At 39.0% G+C, this 24,092-nt stretch overlaps 1 long non-coding RNA gene across 2 annotated transcripts in view; it reads right to left on the reverse strand.

The window, feature by feature from the left end:
- Window positions 1–3,470: 3,470 nt before the first annotated feature.
- LOC134572522 (uncharacterized) overlaps window positions 3,471–24,092 on the reverse strand; it is a 40,036-nt gene continuing 19,414 nt past the window's right edge. The window contains exons 1-4 of one of the 2 annotated variants that reach the window (XR_010085284.1): window positions 17,868–17,934; window positions 17,695–17,784; window positions 4,517–4,597; window positions 3,471–3,549 (exon numbers count right to left, since the gene is read on the reverse strand). This is a non-coding gene — a long non-coding RNA (uncharacterized LOC134572522). Of the gene's footprint in view, window positions 3,550–4,516; window positions 4,598–17,694; window positions 17,785–17,867; window positions 17,935–24,092 lie in introns of those variants that run through there. The other variant, XR_010085283.1, reaches the window with a different exon arrangement.

Below are 24,092 nucleotides of genomic sequence, written 5' to 3' on the forward strand. Positions count from 1 at the left end.
CCTCCCTTCTGCCCTGGAGATAATTGGAGAAGTAATCCAATTATCTCCCAGGCCAGAGACCAGACTCCATTACACATGTGGGAACCTAAATACAGTATTATGCTTTAAAATGTATAAAGTTACTTTTAATCTATTACACACAGACATGTAACATATCCCCAGATAGCTCAGGTCTGGGTGCACATTATTAGGTGAATGGCACCCAGACCACACGAATACAGTTCAATCGCCATGGAGCCAAAGTCTTTAATCACACGAATAGGCTCCATGGCATAGCTATCTGGGTTACCACAGTTCACATAGAAATACCGAATTCCGGTGTTCGGTTAACCTTGTACGATTAGGACCCAGGCGATGGACGGCTCAGCGGTGTTCGTGCAATTAAGTGTCCGTTTACAGTTCCATAGTTTGAGCGCTGAACACCGCTGGCCGTTCGGGAGTTAAAATGGCCGCTGCCACGTGTTCGGCAAACGAACAAAGGCCACCCAGCGTTCATCAATTAAGCTGCGGTTAACCGCAGCTTCTGGGCGGTTAAGTGATGGCACACTCCAGCTCCTAGGTGGTCCCTCATACGGTAGTTTGTTCGGTAGCTGGAATCTACCGAACACCCCGGCTGAAAGGCACGAATATGCCTTTCTGCAGGTAACATAAGCTTTTTAAAGTCTGGTCCATAGTCCAAAGGAAGCAGGCGAGCAACCAGGCTTCTCCAGCTCATAGTGGCGAGGTTGGTTCCGCCACATCTGTAATGCAGACACTGCTATTAGATTTATTGCTGTGGAGCTCTGTAATGCAGACACTGCTATTAGATTTATTGCTGTGGAGCTCTGTAATGCAGACACTGCTATTAGATTTATTGCTGTGGAGCTCTGTAATACAGACACTGCTATTAGATTTATTGCTGTGGAGCTCTGTAATACAGACACTATTATATTTATTGCTGTGGAGCTCTGTAATGCAGACACTGCCATTAGAGTTATTTCTGTGGAGCTCTGTAATGCAGACACTGCTATTAGATTTATTGCTATGGAGCTCTGTAATGCAGACACTGCTATTAGATGTATTGCTATGGAGCTCTGTAATGCAGACACTGCTATTAGATTTATTTCTGTGGAGCTCTGTAATGCAGACACTGCTATTAGATTTATTGCTATGGAGCTCTGTAATACAGACACTATTAGATTTATTTCTGTGGAGCTCTGTAATGCAGACACTGCTATTAGATTTATTGCTATGGAGCTCTGTAATACAGACACTGCTATTAGATTTATTGCTGTGGAGCTCTGTAATGCAGACACTGCTATTAGATTTATTGCTATGGAGCTCTGTAATACAGACACTGCTATTAGATTTATTGCTATGGAGCTCTGTAATACAGACACTGCTATTAGATTTATTGCTGTGGAGCTCTGTAATGCAGACACTGCTATTAGATTTATTGCTATGGAGCTCTGTGATACAGACACTGCTATTAGATTTATTGCTGTGGAGCTCTGTAATACAGACACTGCTATTAGATTTATTGCTGTGGAGCTCTGTAATACATACACTGCTATTAGATTTATTGCTGTGAGGCTCTGTGAGACATTCATATATACTGTGGGTAGCTGTTGTCAGGGTTATTTTAGAGCTGAAGCCCCTGGTGGTTTTGGAACCGATCAACACCCCTGTTTAGAGAAGTTCACGTCAATATTACATACAAGATAAATATGTTCTGTCATTCCTAAAATCTTTCAGTATTTCAACATCCATGTTAGGTGTCTCTACATAAATCTGATGCTTGGCAAGTTTAATATTCAAAAAAAAAAAAAAAAAAAAAGGGAATGCCTGCCTTTTTCTTAAGTTTGATATTAATTTTACTATTTAATATTAAATTCCTGTTCATTCAATATTGCATGGTCAAAAAGTATATAGACATTATATTTTCATCCAGGAATTCCAGAAATGATATGACACAAAACCTATCCATATAATTCAATAATATATATATTTGAATAAAATACTTTATGACATATATTAACATCATACATTGCAAGTAGAGATTCTCAGTTAAAAGTGAATTCAAAATACAGTCACGGCAAAAAGAAAGTACACCCTCTTTGAATTCTATGGTTTTCCACATCAGGACATAATAACAATCATCTGTCCCTTAACAGGACTTAAAGGGACACTATAGTCACCTGAACAACTTTAACTCAATGAAGCAGTTTTGGTGTATATAACATGCCCCTGCAGCCTCACTGCTCAATCCTCTGCCATTAAGGAGTTAAATCCCTTTGTTTATGAACCCTAGTCGCACCTCCCTGCATGTGACTTGCACAGCTTTCCATAAACACTTCCTGTAAAGAGAGCCCTATTTAGGCTTTCTTTATTGCAAGTTCTGTTTATTTAAGATTTTCTTATCCCCTGCTATGTTAATAGCTTGCTAGACCCTGCAAGGGCCTTCTGTATGTGATTAAAGTTCAATTTAGAGATTGAGATACAATTATTTAAGGTAAATTACATCTGTTTGAAAGTGAAACCAGTTTTTTTTTATGCAGGCTCTGTCAATCATAGCCAGGGGAGGTGTGGCTAGTGCTGCATAAACAGAAACAAAGTGATTTAACTCCTAAATGACAGAGAATTGAGCAGTGAAATTGCAGGGGAATGATCTATACACTAAAACTGCTTTATTTAGCTAAAGTAATTTAGGTGACTATAGTGTTCCTTTAAATTTAGGTAAATACAGCTTCCGATAAACAATGCATGATATGGTTTATTTAACAGAAATAAAGCCAAAATGTAGAAGTTACGTGTAACTAAGTACACCTTATGAATCAATGGCTTATAGAACGACCTTTAGCAGCAATAACGTAAAGTAATATTTTAATATCAGTCTGTCACATTGATGTGGAGGAATGTTGGCTCACTCTTTTCAATGTTGATTCAGTTCATCGAGGTTTGCTGGTCTTATGGTTTATGCACAGCTCTCTTACAGCCCTGCCACAGCATTTGAATCAGGTTGAGGTCTAGACTTTGACTGGGCCATTGCTACACCTTGATTCTTTTCTTATTTTGTTGTAGATTTGCTGGTGTGCTTGGGATCATTGTCCACTATATGTGCCCCTTTGGAGGTGACCACAGAAAAGCAGTTAATACAGCAAGTTAGCATGTAAATCTCCCATGTTAAAGTTAGTGTAGGACCCACCGATCTTGGGCTACTGTGACGCAGTGCTGGGCTTAACACAATATGGCCATATGGTGGAATTGAACCCCCATATTTATTTAAGAGTTCTCCTTCATGCTTTACAGTTCTCTCTTTGGCATTGAAGCACCATGCCCCCATACAGTAGACTGAGATGAAAAGCCCCCCCCTTGCAGGACTCCATGTACATCAGTTTGTGTGTCACTGTCCACGCTGCTAGTATTCACAAAGCATTTTCATGTTCGTTACCGTTTTCTCAAGTGGACACATTTCCTTTAAGAATCACCTTTCAAAGGACCCTTGTTGATGGCACTCCTGAACGTTGATCTAGCCTCAAATATTCAGCCAGGATGGGACATCAGGTGGTGCTTGGGACAGACAGACAGAAAGCAAGAATGAATAAGGTCTCCATATCACTCGATTTCTTTGTAGAACACAGAAACCTATACATCCTCCTGGTCAAGGTGTCAGCACACGCTATGAGGGTGCTATAATGTTGTGAAGAAGGAAATACAGGAGCAGCACTATAAAGCTGGGTCAGACTGAATAGGAGATTAGAAATAACTAGTCCAGAGCAGAGTGACAGACATAATGTAAAAGGAGTGAATACGTTATGGATCCTAATACGATCAATAATATACTATAAAACAGAGAAGACATGGGCATCTATGGATTATTCTCAATCTAAATCAAAATTACATAGAAAACATTAACCACGTTAAAGTAAAACGTAAAACCAACTTAGTGAACAATACAAAATGTTTTTTTTTGGCTGTGAAAGTTACAAGGTTATTCCCCAAAGAGAGAATTTAAAGTAAATTTTACATTTAAAGCAACACTGCAGTGTTAGGAATATAAATGTGTATTTGTAACGCTATAGTGTCCAAGTCACTGTTTAGGTGACTGGCGCCTCCATGACTGAGATCATCGGGACTGATGATTTCAGCCAATTCAATGCTTAGGAGGCTGGTGTGTATGCGCAACACAATGTCAAACTCAGCTATTTCATAGGAAGCACCTCTCGGCAAAACAAACATGTTTTAAGCTGCAGGGTTACAACGAGGGGGGCATGGCACCCAGACTACTTCATTGAGAACAAAAAGCCTGGGTGCCTATAATGTTCCTTTAAGGCCAAAAATAAGAATCATAACTGACTTTTTTTTTTTTCTTCCCATTTCGCTACTTGGACCCTAAATATAAAATTTACTTTGAATTCTCACTATAGTGAATACCCCTGTTAGTGTGCAAAAGCACAACCACTGAGAATGAAGATTTGTTGATATGATCCACATATAGAAAATAACATTTTTATCATTAGAAAAACGTATCACATACCTGTTGAACAATTTAATATATCTCGCATGGCCTCTTCTTCACAGGCCTTCTTGCACCCCTACTGCTCCTGTCCCTGACAGCCTAGAAAAAACAAAGTACAGAATTAATGTAGAACTATACTGGGTTTGTAAAAATATTAACACCGTTTAAGAGCCCCATACACAGACATAACAGCCTCTGACATCACCCCCACTTCCCTGCAGATCTCATCTGCTTTCCCAAGAAGCTTTTTGGGGGCTCTAGTTGCACCCAGGGGGACTGTAAAGGGATGTTGTCACTGTCAGCCAGCCCCGAACTAGAGACCCTGGTAAGAGGGTAATCCATTGCTAAACAGTTGCCCCATTACCGGGGAGCTGGGCCAGGGTACTAGTTGTATTAAACTTTGCTTGGTTGCTCCTTCTAAATGCTGCTTCAAAGTGTGTGCATGGAGATATTCTGGAGAGTTTTACTGATTCTTTATTTGTCTAAGATTCTTTCTAATATTTTTCTTTTTACAGTTACAGATAAGAGTCATCTCTATGAAAAGGTTTTTGATTGCACAAGTTCTAATTTCCTGCTTGCTGTTTAGGCAACATGCCCCTACTTGCGGGATGCGTGAGGATTAAACCTCCCTTTTATTAATATTGGGGTCATATTGACTCTCATTGTTTTAATGCAGGAGGGGTATCCTTGTATTTTTGTCACGCATGCGTACTGTTATTTCTCCGTGCTGTGGTGGTTAATTAGTAAATAAATACGAAAAAACACGATTTTTGGGACAAAATCGTATTTGGACGAAAGCGAATCCACATGTCTAAAAGTTAGCATTTAGTCATTATAAAAAAAAAAAAAAAAAAAAAAAAAAAAAAAAAAAACTTAGTGAGGAAGATAAACCGATCTATAAGATTCGTCAAAAAGAGACTAAGCAAGTTACAAGAGCTTCCAAATCTCACACAGAAGAGAAAATGGCCCAGTCAGTAAAAAAAAGGGGACAAAACATTTTTTAAGATACATAAATGAGAAAAGGAAAGGAAAGCAAGGATTAGTTAGACAAACTAAAGAAGGAAGGTATGTAGAAGTGTAGAAGAGGATAAAGGTCTAGCTGACTGCCTGAATGCATATTTTGTAACAGGGTTGATGTTCCAGGAGGTAGAAGCCAAATGGCAAATGATTTGTGGCAGCTGACATTTAATGTGGATAAGTGCAAGATAATGCATCTTGGGCGTAAAAACCCAAGGGCAGAGTACAGGATATTTGATAGAGTACTAACTGTCCCGTATTATGGTGTTTGCACTGGAAATTGAATGGAGGTGCCGCTCAGCGGTCCTACGTCAGTAAGCCTGACTTCTGCAGCTGTCGGTGGACGCCGGCCGCTGCGGGTCCACGCCCTATTGTAGCCCCACGTCCGCCCACGGTGATGACGGCATCGACATGCGTGTGACGTCACGCAAAAGACGCGCACGCAGGTTTCGGGGTCAAAGGCCGGTTACGGACAATCGGAATCTGCAGAAGGGTTATTTAAACTCACTGATCCCTTTAGCTCATTGCCCTGTCGTGGTTTCCCTTAGCTGGTTATCCAAGAGAGTGTTCCTGATCATATTATTTCTGGTATTTGACTTTGGCTTTGTTTTGACTTCCCTGATTTCTGTTATCCTTGACTTTTGGCTTTGCCTCATCGTTGTGTCTCATTCTGTATCCCTGACCTCGGCCAGTATTCTGACTATTCTTGGGTACGTTAAGTCCAGCCATTCTAATATCCAGTTATATGTTATCCTTAGTCCTAGGTGTGATATTATTCTGCATGCTGGATCAACTAGTAATCCTGACACTAACCTCAACATCCGAGGAAAGGGATTTAGGGGTAGTTATTTCAGATGACTTAAAGATAGGAACACAATGTAATAGAGCAGCAGGAAATGCTAGCAGAATGCTTGGTTGTATAGGGAGAGGTATTAGCAGTAGAAAGAGGGAAGTGCTCATGCCATTGTACAGAACACTGGTGAGACCTCACTTGGAGTCTTGTTCACCCTGACTGAGATCATTCATGACAATATCCGTCAATTCATTGCTTCACCATGAAAAATTTAGTGCGCATGTGCAGTAATCGCTATACTGTGCCAATCAGGGTCTGCACATAAAGATGCATTAGGTCATGTATCTCTATGAAGAGCATACGGCATCTTCCCGCAAAGTGTGAAAACGCAGAGCGATGGTCCCGCAAAGATTGAGTGACAGCCACCAGAGATGTACCTAGAAAGCGATGTAAGTATTGTCCTTTTTAGAAAAAGCATTGTTTACATTGCTGAGATTTCAAGTGGTTCTGCTGCCGAGTATCCCTTTAAGGAATGCTGTATCTTGACACACCGTGAAGCACACTCACCCAGATAATCAGTGCTGCTACCATCACATATACTGCTACAATGATCCACACTGCCTGTGATTCCATGTTCCAAGTCTCCTCCATAAGCTTTTTATCTATAAAACCACAATGCAAATGCACAAATTCAAATAAATATTGGATCCAGTCATTCATTTTACCTATATGGAGAGCAGGAAGAGTAGATAGAACCAGACAAAATCAACAGAATATAAAATGTCCATCAAATTATTCATTCCAGAGTTAGAGAAACCCAAGATTTAAAAAGCAGACAGCCAGACAGCCCTGTATTACTGAAATACTGGGCTATTCCATGTGGAGAATAGAACACCCTTACAATACATTTACTTATCTCCTATTGTATTTGTTTCTAGACTTACAGCAGACTCCATAGCACTATACAATAATAATATTTTAATATCCATGTATACACACACCATCATCTCTGAAAGGAATTGTAAAATACCTGGTTTGGGGGCCTCTGTTCTTCCAGTCATGCGTGATATGAAAGGTGTCATACTGGTTTCATCTGCTGGTAAGGTGGTGGTGAGGTGGGGAAGAGCAAAAATAAATTATTCTTCGTATTGGCCAGTGAAACTTGTAACACTCATAGAATATGACCCCTCAGAATAAAAGGGTAACAGCAGTGTGGAAAAATACACAACACATCGACCAATACAAATCTATACCTTGAAAGATAAAACAGGAGCACAAGGAAATATCAGGATATATGAACACAACCTACACATTCTATCTTATTGCATGTAATATAAACTTTCTATCATTCTATTAAATATAATATAAACGTTCTATCATTCTATTGTCTATAATATAAACTTTCTATCATTCTATTGTCTATAATATAAACTTTCTATTGAATATAATATAAACGTTCTATCATTCTATTGAATATAATATAAACTTTCTATCATTCTATTAAATATAATATAAACGTTCTATCATTCTATTAAATATAATATAAACTTTCTATCATTCTATTGAATATAATATAAACTTTCTATCATTCTATTAAATATAATATAAACGTTCTATCATTCTATTAAATATAATATAAACTTTCTATCATTCTATTGAATATAATATAAACTTTCTATCATTCTATTAAATATAATATAAACGTTCTATCATTCTATTAAATATAATATAAACGTTCTATCATTCTATTGAATATAATATAAACTTTCTATCATTCTAAAACTGCATATAACAAGTAAACTTCTACCATATAGTGCCTAGGAAAGGTGGCTCTACCGGTATCAATCTACTTGTTAAGTACCTATTAGAGACTCCAGAAGTCTCAGGGGGCTTGACCCCAAATCGTATATAGAGAAAACGAATGCTGCAGACCATATAGCTTGCAAAAAGCAGGTACATGGGCTGCAAAATGTCTGGAAATCGTCAAGTAGTCGAAAATAATAATAAAAAGGTAATAGTAATAATAATGGTGTGATAATGAAATCCCCTTTAAATCAAAACAATATGTGTATTCACAGGATAGATAGGGGGGAATCTAATTCTTCCAAATAGTGTTCATATAGAGTCTTAACAGTGCATATCCTATGTCAAAATGGACTGAGCTTTAATATATCAGGCTCAAAATATTCCTTACTAGATATGCTGACTCATGAATATAAACTGAGGAAGAAAAAAATGCAAACATGCCACTTATTTGGAGTTTACCAGAGTGGATACTTCTATATCTGAATATAAATGTATATACATAGATGTGCCTCCGTTATTAACGATATAGCCAGTATATGGAGTGCTTTTAAGGAGTACACATGTATGAAATACTAGTTCCACCTAGGACCCAGAGTAGTCGCTGTATATATCAAGAAAAGGTAAAGAAATATTAAGGATATCGTGATGCTTAGAGTGCCCACGGCATATCCATGTATAATATAACAGTAAAAAGAAATAAAGATATATACAGATGCAGTCCTTACAATTTGATACAAAGTAATGTTTACAATGGTAACACAGTTACCGATGCATATAAGTCTGCTTGGTCAGACCTCCTCAGGTGGCAAAAAGATTGCTACTATCTATCCATATCAAATAAAGAAAAACATAAGTGCCAAAATTATCGTGTCATATTGTGAATAAGTGAAAGAGAAAGTGTACTGTCCGTAAATGGGACAGGCAGAACGCCTGACGCGCGTTTCAGTGCTGTAACAAGCACCTTCGTCAGAGGCAAATGAACTGCTGCTCCGGGTGTCGAATATATACCCTATGTGTGTATGCCGCTATCCAATAGATGTCCACTCTCGTTTTTGGGCGTGACTATTTCTTGGCGCGAAAAACACTGCCCTATCATTTCGGGAAATGCGGATAGGGGTGGAATATGCAAAGTATGTAGCCTATAATAGGCTCCTCCCATTTTACTCCGTTATCGTAGCCCATTCAGGGCTGTCTTTTACCACATGATCGGCCTTGCCGAAATGTGGTTTCATCTATGTGTACAGGTATAAAGTTCAACCGTATTTATCTACATATATTGATGCCACAATTGGTATAATACATCCGGTTATCGAAATAGGTATATATATACCTGTATAATAGGATACCTTCATGTGCTCAATGGAGAGTTATTGATTACATACTTTGTAAGGGAGCATTTTGGCAGTTTATTAAGGAGAAAAAAGGGGGGGGTACAGTCGGACCTAAACAAATGGGTCAAAATGGAGTAGAAAAATAAATAAAACATATGTTATCAGACTACTTGTTTTGGTATATTAAAATAGTTGAGTCATGTTTGCAAGTAATTGTATACATTGTAAATTATAAATGATTATAAGCATACATATATATATATATATGCATTGTTTAATCAGGGATGAATGGTGTGAATGAGAAGCCCTCATTCAAACCCATCGGTGAAAGGGTTTTAAGTTTATAGATCCATATGCTCTCTCTTTGTAAGAGTTTTTTATCTAGATCACCCCCCTTGGTCCAAGAGTGACCTTTTCGATTCCACAAAAACGTATGTTTTGTGCAGAGCCTCCATGGTGAAGTTTTAGGTGTTTTGAGATGGGGGTATCAACTAGTCTCCTAGGGTTTACTGATGTAACATGTTCTCTTATCCTTTGTTTAAATGCACGTATGGTTTTGCGGACGTACATTTTTTTGCATGAACATGTGAGTAGATATATTAGTCCGGTGGTTTGGCAATTGAAAAAGGTTTTGATCTCAAATTCATTGGTGTTCATGGAGTCGGAGATCTTTTTTGACCTACGTAGAATGAAGTTACATGCCTTACATCTACCACATTGATATGTCCCAGATAGTGAGGATGTCAACCATGTGGGTTTGGTAGATGGAGATCGTAGGTGACTTGGGACTAGTATATCCTTAATATTTCTTCCCCGTCTCGCTGTGACTGAGGCGTATGGTGTGATGACTTTTTGTAGATGTTGGTCCTGTATAAGGAGTGGCCAGAATCTATTAAGAATCTTGATTGTTGGATGCCACCCTGCGTCAAAATTACCTATGCATCTTATCAGCTGTTTGTTTTCATTTCCATGTTTTTCTGCGAGGAGGGTGTCTCGATCTGTCACAACTATTTTATGTTCCAGGGGAAGTACTACCACCAGGTGAGAGGGACAGCTATGGGGACGGCTTGTGCCCCCTCATATGCCAACCTCCACCTGGGATGGTGGGAGAAAAATACTGTATTTGGCACACCCCTATTGGAATATACCCAATATGTCACGACATGGAAGCGCTACATCGATGACATTATAATAGTGTGGACGGGCACTACTGACCTCTTTAAGGAATTTGTACATATTTTAAATCAGAATGATATTAACTTGCGGCTGACCCACGAAATGGGAGGCAGGTCCATTAACTTCCTAGACATCAATATTACGATTACTGACCAAGGAAAAGTGACGACTACTCTCTTTAGAAAACCAACTTCCACCAATAATCTTCTCAACTGGGAGAGTTACCATCCTCTACCCCTAAAAAGAGGGATACCGGTAGGACAATACCTACGTTTACGCCGTAACTGTTCCACCATTGAAGACTTCCAAAATAAAGCAAAGATCTTGAGAGGACAGTTCAAAAGGAAAGGCTATCCAAACAGATGCCTGAAAAATGCATATAAAAGGGCACTAATGACAGATCGAGACACCCTCCTCGCAGAAAAACATGGAAATGAAAACAAACAGCTGATAAGATGCATAGGTAATTTTGACGCAGGGTGGCATCCAACAATCAAGATTCTTAATAGATTCTGGCCACTCCTTATACAGGACCAACATCTACAAAAAGTCATCACACCATACGCCTCAGTCACAGCGAGACGGGGAAGAAATATTAAGGATATACTAGTCCCAAGTCACCTACGATCTCCATCTACCAAACCCACATGGTTGACATCCTCACTATCTGGGACATATCAATGTGGTAGATGTAAGGCATGTAACTTCATTCTACGTAGGTCAAAAAAGATCTCCGACTCCATGAACACCAATGAATTTGAGATCAAAACCTTTTTCAATTGCCAAACCACCGGACTAATATATCTACTCACATGTTCATGCAAAAAAATGTACGTCGGCAAAACCATACGTGCATTTAAACAAAGGATAAGAGAACATGTTACATCAGTAAACCCTAGGAGACTAGTTGATACCCCCATCTCAAAACACCTAAAACTTCACCATGGAGGCTCTGCACAAAACATACGTTTTTGTGGAATCGAAAAGGTCACTCTTGGACCAAGGGGGGGTGATCTAGATAAAAAAACTCTTACAAAGAGAGCATATGGATCTATAAACTTAAAACCCTTTCACCGATGGGTTTGAATGAGGGCTTCTCATTCACACCATTCATCCCTGATTAAACAATGCATATATATATATATATATATATATATATATATATATATATATATATATATATATATATATATATATATATATATATATATATATACTTATAATCATTTATAATTTACAATGTATACAATTACTTGCAAACATGACTCAACTATTTTAATATACCAAAACAAGTAGTCTGATAACATATGTTTTATTTATTTTTCTACTCCATTTTGACCCATTTGTTTAGGTCCGACTGTACCCCCCCTTTTTTTCTCCTTAATAAACTGCCAAAATGCTCCCTTACAAAGTATGTAATCAATAACTCTCCATTGAGCACATGAAGGTATCCTATTATACAGGTATATATATACCTATTTCGATAACCGGATGTATTATACCAATTGTGGCATCAATATATGTAGATAAATACGGTTGAACTTTATACCTGTACACATAGATGAAACCACATTTCGGCAAGGCCGATCATGTGGTAAAAGACAGCCCTGAATGGGCTACGATAACGGAGTAAAATGGGAGGAGCCTATTATAGGCTACATACTTTGCATATTCCACCCCTATCCGCATTTCCCGAAATGATAGGGCAGTGTTTTTCGCGCCAAGAAATAGTCACGCCCAAAAACGAGAGTGGACATCTATTGGATAGCGGCATACACACATAGGGTATATATTCGACACCCGGAGCAGCAGTTCATTTGCCTCTGACGAAGGTGCTTGTTACAGCACTGAAACGCGCGTCAGGCGTTCTGCCTGTCCCATTTACGGACAGTACACTTTCTCTTTCACTTATTCACAATATGACACGATAATTTTGGCACTTATGTTTTTCTTTATTTGATATGGATAGATAGTAGCAATCTTTTTGCCACCTGAGGAGGTCTGACCAAGCAGACTTATATGCATCGGTAACTGTGTTACCATTGTAAACATTACTTTGTATCAAATTGTAAGGACTGCATCTGTATATATCTTTATTTCTTTTTACTGTTATATTATACATGGATATGCCGTGGGCACTCTAAGCATCACGATATCCTTAATATTTCTTTACCTTTTCTTGATATATACAGCGACTACTCTGGGTCCTAGGTGGAACTAGTATTTCATACATGTGTACTCCTTAAAAGCACTCCATATACTGGCTATATCGTTAATAACGGAGGCACATCTATGTATATACATTTATATTCAGATATAGAAGTATCCACTCTGGTAAACTCCAAATAAGTGGCATGTTTGCATTTTTTTTTTCTTCCTCAGTTTATATTCATGAGTCAGCATATCTAGTAAGGAATATTTTGAGCCTGATATATTAAAGCTCAGTCCATTTTGACATAGGATATGCACTGTTAAGACTCTATATGAACACTATTTGGAAGAATTAGATTCCCCCCTATCTATCCTGTGAATACACATATTGTTTTGATTTAAAGGGGATTTCATTATCACACCATTATTATTACTATTACCTTTTTATTATTATTTTCGACTACTTGACGATTTCCAGACATTTTGCAGCCCATGTACCTGCTTTTTGCAAGCTATATGGTCTGCAGCATTCGTTTTCTCTATATACGATTTGGGGTCAAGCCCCCTGAGACTTCTGGAGTCTCTAATAGGTACTTAACAAGTAGATTGATACCGGTAGAGCCACCTTTCCTAGGCACTATATGGTAGAAGTTTACTTGTTATATGCAGTTTTCGTTTCGTTAAATAGGTTTTAATACCAGAGTACCTTTATAGTTGAGTCATGGCAAGTTTCTTATTTGATAAAACAAGCAGAGATGGGTGGTGTACCAATTCGGACCAGGTGTTCTCAGATCAGGATCTAAATATCAATCAGAATGGGGACATACAGACATCATTTAAACGGCTCACGAATCTCTTCCAACAAACACGAATAAATCCAAAAGCACCATTCACACAACTCAAAAAAAAGGAGCACTTTTACACCATATCTGGCAGAGTTTACATACATCGATTTATTCGTAGAGTTAACTTGCAAGGAAATTGAGAACCTTGATAGAAGAGAACTAGAAGTCTTTCCATATAGCAACATCACCCCACAAGAACGCAAATCATTAAAACACCTACAGAATATGGAAGAAATCATTCTTAAACCTTCGGACAAGGGGGGAAACCTGGTCATTCTCGATAAACAAGAATATGTGTCGATGGCACAAAGGACACTCCAAGACACAGACACATATGAACTACTAGGTGGTAATCCCACTAAGAAATACCTGGTCGAATTAAAGGCCATCCTGGACGAAGCTATGTCATTGTCACTCATTTCTAAAGATGAGTATCTCTTTATGTATATAAAAAATCCAGTGGTCGCAACGTTCTACTCACTACCAAAGATACATAAACAACAAACTACAATGAGTGGAAGACCGATTGTCTCTGGCAATTCTAACCTAACACAAAATGTTAGTGTATATATCGACCAAATCATTAGGAAGACCGTGATGGATTTACCATCCTACTTAAGAGACACAAAATATACTCTCAAGACATTTGATGGCATTAATTTACCCGAAAGTGCCATCCTGTGTAGCCTAGATGTGGAGGGGCTGTATAGCTCCATTCCACACGACATAGGGCTTATACATTTGAAGGCTCATCTTGACAGTAATATAACTACATCAGAGAGACATAACCAATTTGTACAGGACCTCATGAGATATGTACTCACGCACAACTATTTTATGTTCCAGGGGAAGTACTACCACCAGGTGAGAGGGACAGCTATGGGGACGGCTTGTGCCCCCTCATATGCCAACCTCCACCTGGGATGGTGGGAGAAAAATACTGTATTTGGCACACCCCTATTGGAATATACCCAATATGTCACGACATGGAAGCGCTACATCGATGACATTATAATAGTGTGGACGGGCACTACTGACCTCTTTAAGGAATTTGTACATATTTTAAATCAGAATGATATTAACTTGCGGCTGACCCACGAAATGGGAGGCAGGTCCATTAACTTCCTAGACATCAATATTACGATTACTGACCAAGGAAAAGTGACGACTACTCTCTTTAGAAAACCAACTTCCACCAATAATCTTCTCAACTGGGAGAGTTACCATCCTCTACCCCTAAAAAGAGGGATACCGGTAGGACAATACCTACGTTTACGCCGTAACTGTTCCACCATTGAAGACTTCCAAAATAAAGCAAAGATCTTGAGAGGACAGTTCAAAAGGAAAGGCTATCCAAACAGATGCCTGAAAAATGCATATAAAAGGGCACTAATGACAGATCGAGACACCCTCCTCGCAGAAAAACATGGAAATGAAAACAAACAGCTGATAAGATGCATAGGTAATTTTGACGCAGGGTGGCATCCAACAATCAAGATTCTTAATAGATTCTGGCCACTCCTTATACAGGACCAACATCTACAAAAAGTCATCACACCATACGCCTCAGTCACAGCGAGACGGGGAAGAAATATTAAGGATATACTAGTCCCAAGTCACCTACGATCTCCATCTACCAAACCCACATGGTTGACATCCTCACTATCTGGGACATATCAATGTGGTAGATGTAAGGCATGTAACTTCATTCTACGTAGGTCAAAAAAGATCTCCGACTCCATGAACACCAATGAATTTGAGATCAAAACCTTTTTCAATTGCCAAACCACCGGACTAATATATCTACTCACATGTTCATGCAAAAAAATGTACGTCGGCAAAACCATACGTGCATTTAAACAAAGGATAAGAGAACATGTTACATCAGTAAACCCTAGGAGACTAGTTGATACCCCCATCTCAAAACACCTAAAACTTCACCATGGAGGCTCTGCACAAAACATACGTTTTTGTGGAATCGAAAAGGTCACTCTTGGACCAAGGGGGGGTGATCTAGATAAAAAAACTCTTACAAAGAGAGAGCATATGGATCTATAAACTTAAAACCCTTTCACCGATGGGTTTGAATGAGGGCTTCTCATTCACACCATTCATCCCTGATTAAACAATGCATATATATATATATATGTATGCTTATAATCATTTATAATTTACAATGTATACAATTACTTGCAAACATGACTCAACTATTTTAATATACCAAAACAAGTAGTCTGATAACATATGTTTTATTTATTTTTCTACTCCATTTTGACCCATTTGTTTAGGTCCGACTGTACCCCCCCCTTTTTTCTCCTTAATAAACTGCCAAAATGCTCCCTTACAAAGTATGTAATCAATAACTCTCCATTGAGCACATGAAGGTATCCTATTATACAGGTATATATATACCTATTTCGATAACCGGATGTATTATACCAATTGTGGCATCAATATATGTAGATAAATACGGTTGAACTTTATACCTGTACACATAGATGAAACCACATTTCGGCAAGGCCGATCATGTGGTAAAAGACAGCCCTGAATGGGCTACGATAACGGAGTAAAATGGGAGGAGCCTATTATAGGCTACATACTTTGCATATTCCACCCCTATCCGCATTTCCCGAAATGATAGGGCAGTGTTTTTCGCGCCAAGAAATAGTCACGCCCAAAAACGAGAGTGGACATCTATTGGATAGCGGCATACACACATAGGGTATATATTCGACACCCGGAGCAGCAGTTCATTTGCCTCTGACGAAGGTGCTTGTTACAGCACTGAAACGCGCGTCAGGCGTTCTGCCTGTCCCATTTACGGACAGTACACTTTCTCTTTCACTTATTCACAATATGACACGATAATTTTGGCACTTATGTTTTTCTTTATTTGATATGGATAGATAGTAGCAATCTTTTTGCCACCTGAGGAGGTCTGACCAAGCAGACTTATATGCATCGGTAACTGTGTTACCATTGTAAACATTACTTTGTATCAAATTGTAAGGACTGCATCTGTATATATCTTTATTTCTTTTTACTGTTATATTATACATGGATATGCCGTGGGCACTCTAAGCATCACGATATCCTTAATATTTCTTTACCTTTTCTTGATATATACAGCGACTACTCTGGGTCCTAGGTGGAACTAGTATTTCATACATGTGTACTCCTTAAAAGCACTCCATATACTGGCTATATCGTTAATAACGGAGGCACATCTATGTATATACATTTATATTCAGATATAGAAGTATCCACTCTGGTAAACTCCAAATAAGTGGCATGTTTGCATTTTTTTCTTCCTCGGTTTATATTCATGAGTCAGCATATCTAGTAAGGAATATTTTGAGCCTGATATATTAAAGCTCAGTCCATTTTGACATAGGATATGCACTGTTAAGACTCTATATGAACACTATTTGGAAGAATTAGATTCCCCCCTATCTATCCTGTGAATACACATATTGTTTTGATTTAAAGGGGATTTCATTATCACACCATTATTATTACTATTACCTTTTTATTATTATTTTCGACTACTTGACGATTTCCAGACATTTTGCAGCCCATGTACCTGCTTTTTGCAAGCTATATGGTCTGCAGCATTCGTTTTCTCTATGTTCTATCATTCTATTAAATATAATATAAACGTTCTATCATTCTATTAAATATAATATAAACGTTCTATTATTCTATTGAATATAATATAAACGTTCTATCATTCTATTGAATATAATATAAACGTTCTATTATTCTATTGAATATAATATAAACTTTTTATCATTCTAGCTGTGGGTGTTGGCTGTATAGTGCAACAGAAGTTCCTACCTCCCCAAATATAAAAGGCAGCTGACTGCACACACAGACCCCCTGATTACTTACAGGACAAAGTGCAGGGTGCTGAATTCCTGTTCCCTGTCTCATCCTCTGTGATATAGGAGCAATCCTCTGGGCGGTTTGTGTCAGTCAGTAAAACAGACTTTCCATTAACTTTCGCTGACATGCAGGACTTGTTCCAGCGTTTCGAACCGTTCTGGATCCAAACTCTGCAATCAGGGTGGCTCTTACATTTTATATAGCCATCAGGGAGGTCATTGAAGACCAGTCTAATAGTGTCCGGACTGTCATGGTGCTCCTCACACCCTCCTATAGCGATACCTGAGAGAAGGGAGAGTTACAGGGTTAAATCCCCCATAGTATCAGTCTGTGGCCCCCAGGAGCCCTTATCGCCCTGTACTCACCCAGCTGGCTCAGTAAGATCATGGCATGGAGCAGCAGGTGATGGCAGCCCCCGGTGATGGACATGGCCCCAGTGATGGACATGGCAGCAGGGAGGTCCAGCAGGTCACAGTGTAACCAGCCACCTACCTCCTACCTGGCAGAGTGAGGGACCTCGCCCGGTGTGCCCCACTCACAGTGCTTAGTACATCAGGTGCCGGCTGCTCACCCCTACCTGAGCATGCTGATAAGTTGGGAAGTATATAAGCTGGTGTGCAGTCAGTGCTAGCTCCCGCCTCCCGGTTAGAGGGTGTGGTAGAGTTTCTGAGTGGGAGGGGGCAAATCTAGTACAAATCTTGCTGAGGCAGAAAAGTTTGATTCTTTTTTTACATGCCCAGCCACACTGCACAATAAGCAGCCTCCACTCCCGTATCTGGGCTGCAATACAAAGCACTGATAGACTTCAATCAATTAGAAAAGGGACAGAATTTGTAAAAATAAAATAAAAAATCGGAGGGTGGGGGAGATTAGGAGAAAGAAGAAGGTGTGGGGGCAGAATTTGAGGAGAGGGACGGAAGTTGGTGGTAAAATATATAAAGAAGGACAGAAAGTGTGGGAGAGGATCACCACTGGAGGAAGGGACGATGTGACCGTCACTAGTACAGAGTAATGAGGAATAGGTAAATGATCATGATAATTTTATTGCTGTTCATACAGTGAATATTACATTAAGGAGCTCAGAAATGAAAACACACAGGATCTTCACTAAACTCTGATTTATAGTAAATTTAAAAACTGAATTTCAAATTAAGGTCAAAATAGCTGAAGAATTTCTTCAAATCAAGCTTTGCCTTAAATTTGCAATTCATACTTAAATTTGGAGTAACTATATGAAAGGCTTGACCTGTAATTGTTGGAGGGACTATTGGTCCTATTTAAACCCAGTAGCCCCTGCTTACCTGTCGTCGACGATTTCGGAAGTTCTCTGTTTACTTACGGTTCACAGGACCATGACATAATTTTCCCACCCGCCGGCAGTTCGTTCAAACTTTTCTCCCCTGCTAAGTTTCGTGAGTATAGAGAAAGGAAACGAACACAGCCAGCATACGAACGGCTATCTGTAAGTCGTTTTATTACACAAACGCACCTAATATCAATTCTTTAGTCACGTTCATTCATTTAAACTTTCATGTGAAAAAATCATTCGTTTAAAATACTACTTGCTGCATTTCGTTTATAGTTTGTCTGTTTCCCTGGTCGGTCAATTTATGTCTGCATTTTACGCTTACAATTTTCGTTCGCATAGAATCAGACGAACCGCTCTCATGTACTATTTTACATAATATAAGGCTATTACATTCGTGCATATAATCGTTTACTAACCATCATTCAAAGCTCTGTTCGGTTAAATCCTTTAGGTTCATTCCCTTAAAACTTGAATCTTGTGTCTCTTGCATATTACTGTATAAACAATTCCTGTTTGAACTAATAAGGTAAATTTGATATATTAATATTCTGCTAGAGTTATTACCATCTAAGTGTTACCTTTCTACTGTCAGCCAGCTAGTCTGTTATGGCATCTGATTCACTTATGTCAGACACGAAGGTGGTCACTTGATTACTGTGCATCCATGGCTTATACTCTACTATCAATTTCCCTAATGCAAAACATTTCTGTTTACTTAGTTATTGTTCAGTCAAACGCTGGTTCAGCAAGTAATATAGTTAAGTTAGTTAATTACATGTCGGTTTTATTTTTCCTCCTTTTTTTTTAAGATACTACAATTACAAATATTGCTTGCAGCAGTCCTGTCTTTAACCCCTTAAGGACACATGACGTGTGTGACATGTCATGATTCCATTTTATTCCAGAAGTTTGGTCCTTAAGGGGTTAAACCAACGCTGCAATTATTTAAAGAGGTAGGCCTCAAGTTAATATCTCTCTACCCCTATCTCTTATTTTTGTCATGTTTCTGGCATACCAGGACAATTAACCCCTTCCTGACCGAAGACAGAAAATTTTCATTTCAATTACTAACGTTAACGCCAGATCGCGGTGATCGCAGGGTTAACGCTCACCCGGTCTGCCTGCAGGGACCCGATCGTGCTGCCCCAGCAGCAGTGACCGCTCTGACAGGGTGTCAGAGCGAGCACATGTGCTGCAGGGACTCACGATCCTCCTCCCTGCTCTTCCGTGGTTAGTGTGAAGTGCAGGGAGACAGATCAGTAGTGATCCTCTTCATCCTGTGTAAAAAAAATAAAATAAAGTTAAATCCCACCCCCCCTTTTCCCTACTTTAATAAAATTAACCCCTTCACTGTCAAACGATACTGTAATCTGCTTCTCAGTGGTCTTACGTGCTCCCAACTTGCGCCGTTACAGTCCATAATGAATGTGGCGGCGAGGCTCATCTTCCTGTCTGCCACCTCCCCTTCTGTCAGTCCCTACATTGGTTTCCTATAAAATATAGAGCTCAATTTAAAATTCTGGTTCTTGCTTTCAAATGTCTACATAATGCTGCTCCCACCTATCTATCCTCCCTTATACACAAGTATGTCCCGTCCAGGCCCTTACGATCTGCTGAAGACTTACGTCTATCTTCTGTCCGTACTCCCACCTCTGATGCTCGCCTTCAAGATTTCTCGAGGGCTGCACCGTTCCTGTGGAACTCGCTTCCCTCCTCCGTTAGATGCTTACCCAGTCTCCACTCCTTCAAAAAATCATTAAAAACCCACTTATTCATAAAAGCGTATCAATTAAACTGTTAATAGCTCCAGACTGATTCCTCTTCTGCAACTGTCACTAGTCTAATACTATCCTTACCTTTTGTGTCATTTTACCCCACTCCCTCTAGCATGTAAGCTCATTGAGCAGAGCCCTCAACCCCTCTGTTCCTGTGTGTCCAACTTGTCTGGTTACAACTACATGTCTGTTCGTCCACCCATTGTAAAGCGCTGCGGAATTTGACGGCGCTCTATAAATAATATAATAATAATAATAATAATAATAATAAACGATCACTGACTACAGTGATCAATTGGCAGGGATTACATTTTACTGTCATCTGATTTTTTTTTTTAACCCCTGAGGGTTAATTAAAAAAATTTTTAACCCTCAGGGGTTAAATTTATTTTGTTAATTAATTTAAATATTTTAAAACTATATATTTATATCAAGACACATAAATGAATTTATTCTGAATTACTTTTTCTGAACTGGACATATTATGCACACGCTATTATTGCCAAAACTGAGAATTTTATTTTTCTTTCATTTTGTGGCATTTCTTTTTGTCATTAATGAGAATTTATCTATGTATATGTGACATAAAATCAAAGCCATGTTTGCCCTCTTAAAAACGGTATATAATATGTGTTGTTGCAATAAATGACAGAGATGCAAATTGTGTTTGAACACAAACAGCAAAAAGTGTTAAAATGGCTTGTGTCCTTAAGGGTAAGACAAGCTTTTGAAGCTGTGTCCTTAAGAGGTTAATAAAATGAGTTATGGTTTCCCTCAAACAATAGTTCAAGCAACCACGCTTCAGAGGACAAGGTCAAGTTTAGCCAATTCTACCCAGATAAATCTGTTAGTGCTTAGTATCTTTCCCAGTAATTGTTCTTGTCAATTTTCAACACATACTTCGGGGGGTTTAGGTTAGAACTCATTCATTATGACTTGTTTTAGTGTGTGCGTCATTTTTACTAAATACGTCCTACTGACCCAATAGCAGGTATGTGTAAAAAACAAAAAAAAAACAAGATAGGTTGTTACTTTAGAATAAAACCCTTCGCCAATCAGCTATCATTTCTAATAGGCCTCTTCGCCTTAGTTAAGTGGTCCCACAAGGCCAACTCCCATCCCCACGATCGGAGGAATGAGCCCAATCAGCCTAACGCTGGTTATTGCCTTGCATCTCGTTATAGTTAGGGCCTCACTTGTCACAGCCAATCAATATAAAATCTTGTAAGTATCACCAAGAGGCTAACACCCCGCTGCCTACCTCTGTGGCACAAGAGCCCCATGAGCCAAATCATAGGTAGAGCCTCAAAGCAACTTGGCAAGCAATAAGGGCGTCATCCGTCATCTTAGTTATTATAATATAATTTCGCCTTCGGGCATTAAACTAGGGAGCTGGGTTGCTTCATATCCATCTGGATATCATATTAATTGTGTCATCTGCCTCACACCCATAGCCTGTCTAACGCTTCAATACAAGGAGACGACCTGTCGGTGGCCAGCAACCCGACCAGAACAAGTTTCCAGACAAGGCAAACCGTACTGGCCAGCCCAGCATCCAGCTACAGATCCTGGACAATACCTAAAATTACAGCCGAACTCAGAAAGAAAAACATTCCTTCCCTGCCACAGCCAGGAAAGGAACTTTTTTGCCTATTAAATACACACAATGATAATGAAAGACCTGGCCCTAGTTCCAAATATAACATCCAAGATAGTTTATCAGAACTTCAGAACATGATGGCCTCCCTAGTGACTTCCGTAGCCACTATAAATAACCTGTTGGATAATTTGGAGTTCAATAACCGACCAACCATTCCGGAGGCTCAAATACCCATAGCCCAGCCAGAGCCTAATTTAGGAGGTAAGGCTAACCCTCTACCCGCAAAAAGTACCAATATCATTAACCCGGTACACCTCATTCCACAAAACATTAAAAGGGACATTATAGAAGGGAAACACATTAATCTGGCCTCACTGCTCAAAGCATCACAAGACGAAATTGAGAACAGATCTTACACGTTTGACGACTTGTTTGTAGTAATGAAGTCTAGAGACCCTAGACTTAACAGGAAATTAAAAATTCCTGAATTTGTCCTGGCATTCGGCCTGTATAGGGACGTTATTTGTTCTGCTTTTCCCCACCGTAGAGAAGAACTTGAATTATACTTACACAAACTGATAAACCTAGCGTATAAATACGGAGGCTACGCCTTCTATGACTACCACAAGTCCTTCGCTTCTAGATCTGCTGCATCACTAGCCCAATACAATACGCCTACCGACTGGGACCAGTTAGACACAGAATTATTTTGTAGACACTTTGCAGGTCTTAAAACACCATCATGTGCTAAATGTTCCTCAGCAGCTCATACGGTCAACTTCTGTCCCAGTAACGTGGCAATACCTTCCAGTAGAAATGCTAAACCAGAATTTCAACCCAACGTAGCCCAAAGAGAATTGAGAGATAAACTAGGCAGGCCTATAATTTTTCTGGGGAAGCTCCAAGTCTGTAACAACTTCAATGCTGGCGGATGTAGTTACAGTGCTTGCAGACTCCTTCATGTGTGCTCACTTTGTTTCAGAGCACATTCTAAAACAATGTGCCCAAAAAGATCTTCTACACCAATAAACGTAGCTAATTTGCAACGTTACCTGACTGAGTACCCTTCTTCAGATCTGGTAGAATTTCTCACCTCTGTTTTCACTAATTTTGGAATGCCCCAACTTACAGTCTGCACTCACTGACCCAAGTAGTTTGCAAGAACACCTCAATAAAGAGATCGAGAATGGTTTCATGAGAGGGCCTTTCACTACCCCACCTTTCACCTCCTGGAGAATGAACCCTCTAGGCATAGCAAAAGGGACATTTAATAATAAAAAAAGACTCCTCATCGATTTTTCAGCACCTCACTCTTCTACTACACCTAGTTTAAATGCACTAATACCGTCCGAGGATTTCTCATTACAATATGCAAGAATAGACGATGCCATACAAGCTATCATTAACTACGGCAAAGCAGCATGGTTAAGTAAAACATTTAAACTACTGCCAATCCATCAATCACTCCAGAACCTGCATGGCGTTAAGTGGGAGGACAAATATTATTTTACAATTAGACTAATTTTATAACATGACAGGAGGCTTCGTATTTGCTTAAGTCTCTCTTTACTAGAACTCCACAGCAGCACAGAAAAACAACCAATCTGAAAAAAGTTAGGTACTATAAAACTCCCCTTCCCATGCATCATTTCCTCTTTCTTTGCTGCTCCGCAGACAGTACAGGTCAGAGTACCACTGCCTCCTGCTTATAGTGGGTGGCTTTGGGATTTTCTTTGTCTTATTTATGATTTATATTTGTTATTCTAGTTTCATATTATATATTATTTTTATAGATATATACTTTTTTCTCTATTTTATTTTTCATATTATTTATTTATATTTTTTATATACACGTCTTGTATATTATATTTATTTTTACTTTTCTTTCTATATCTATTTATTTTAT

Source organism: Pelobates fuscus, chromosome 9 (genome assembly GCF_036172605.1).
Source record: "Pelobates fuscus isolate aPelFus1 chromosome 9, aPelFus1.pri, whole genome shotgun sequence".
In the NCBI taxonomy this organism is placed as follows: Eukaryota; Metazoa; Chordata; class Amphibia; order Anura; family Pelobatidae; genus Pelobates; species Pelobates fuscus.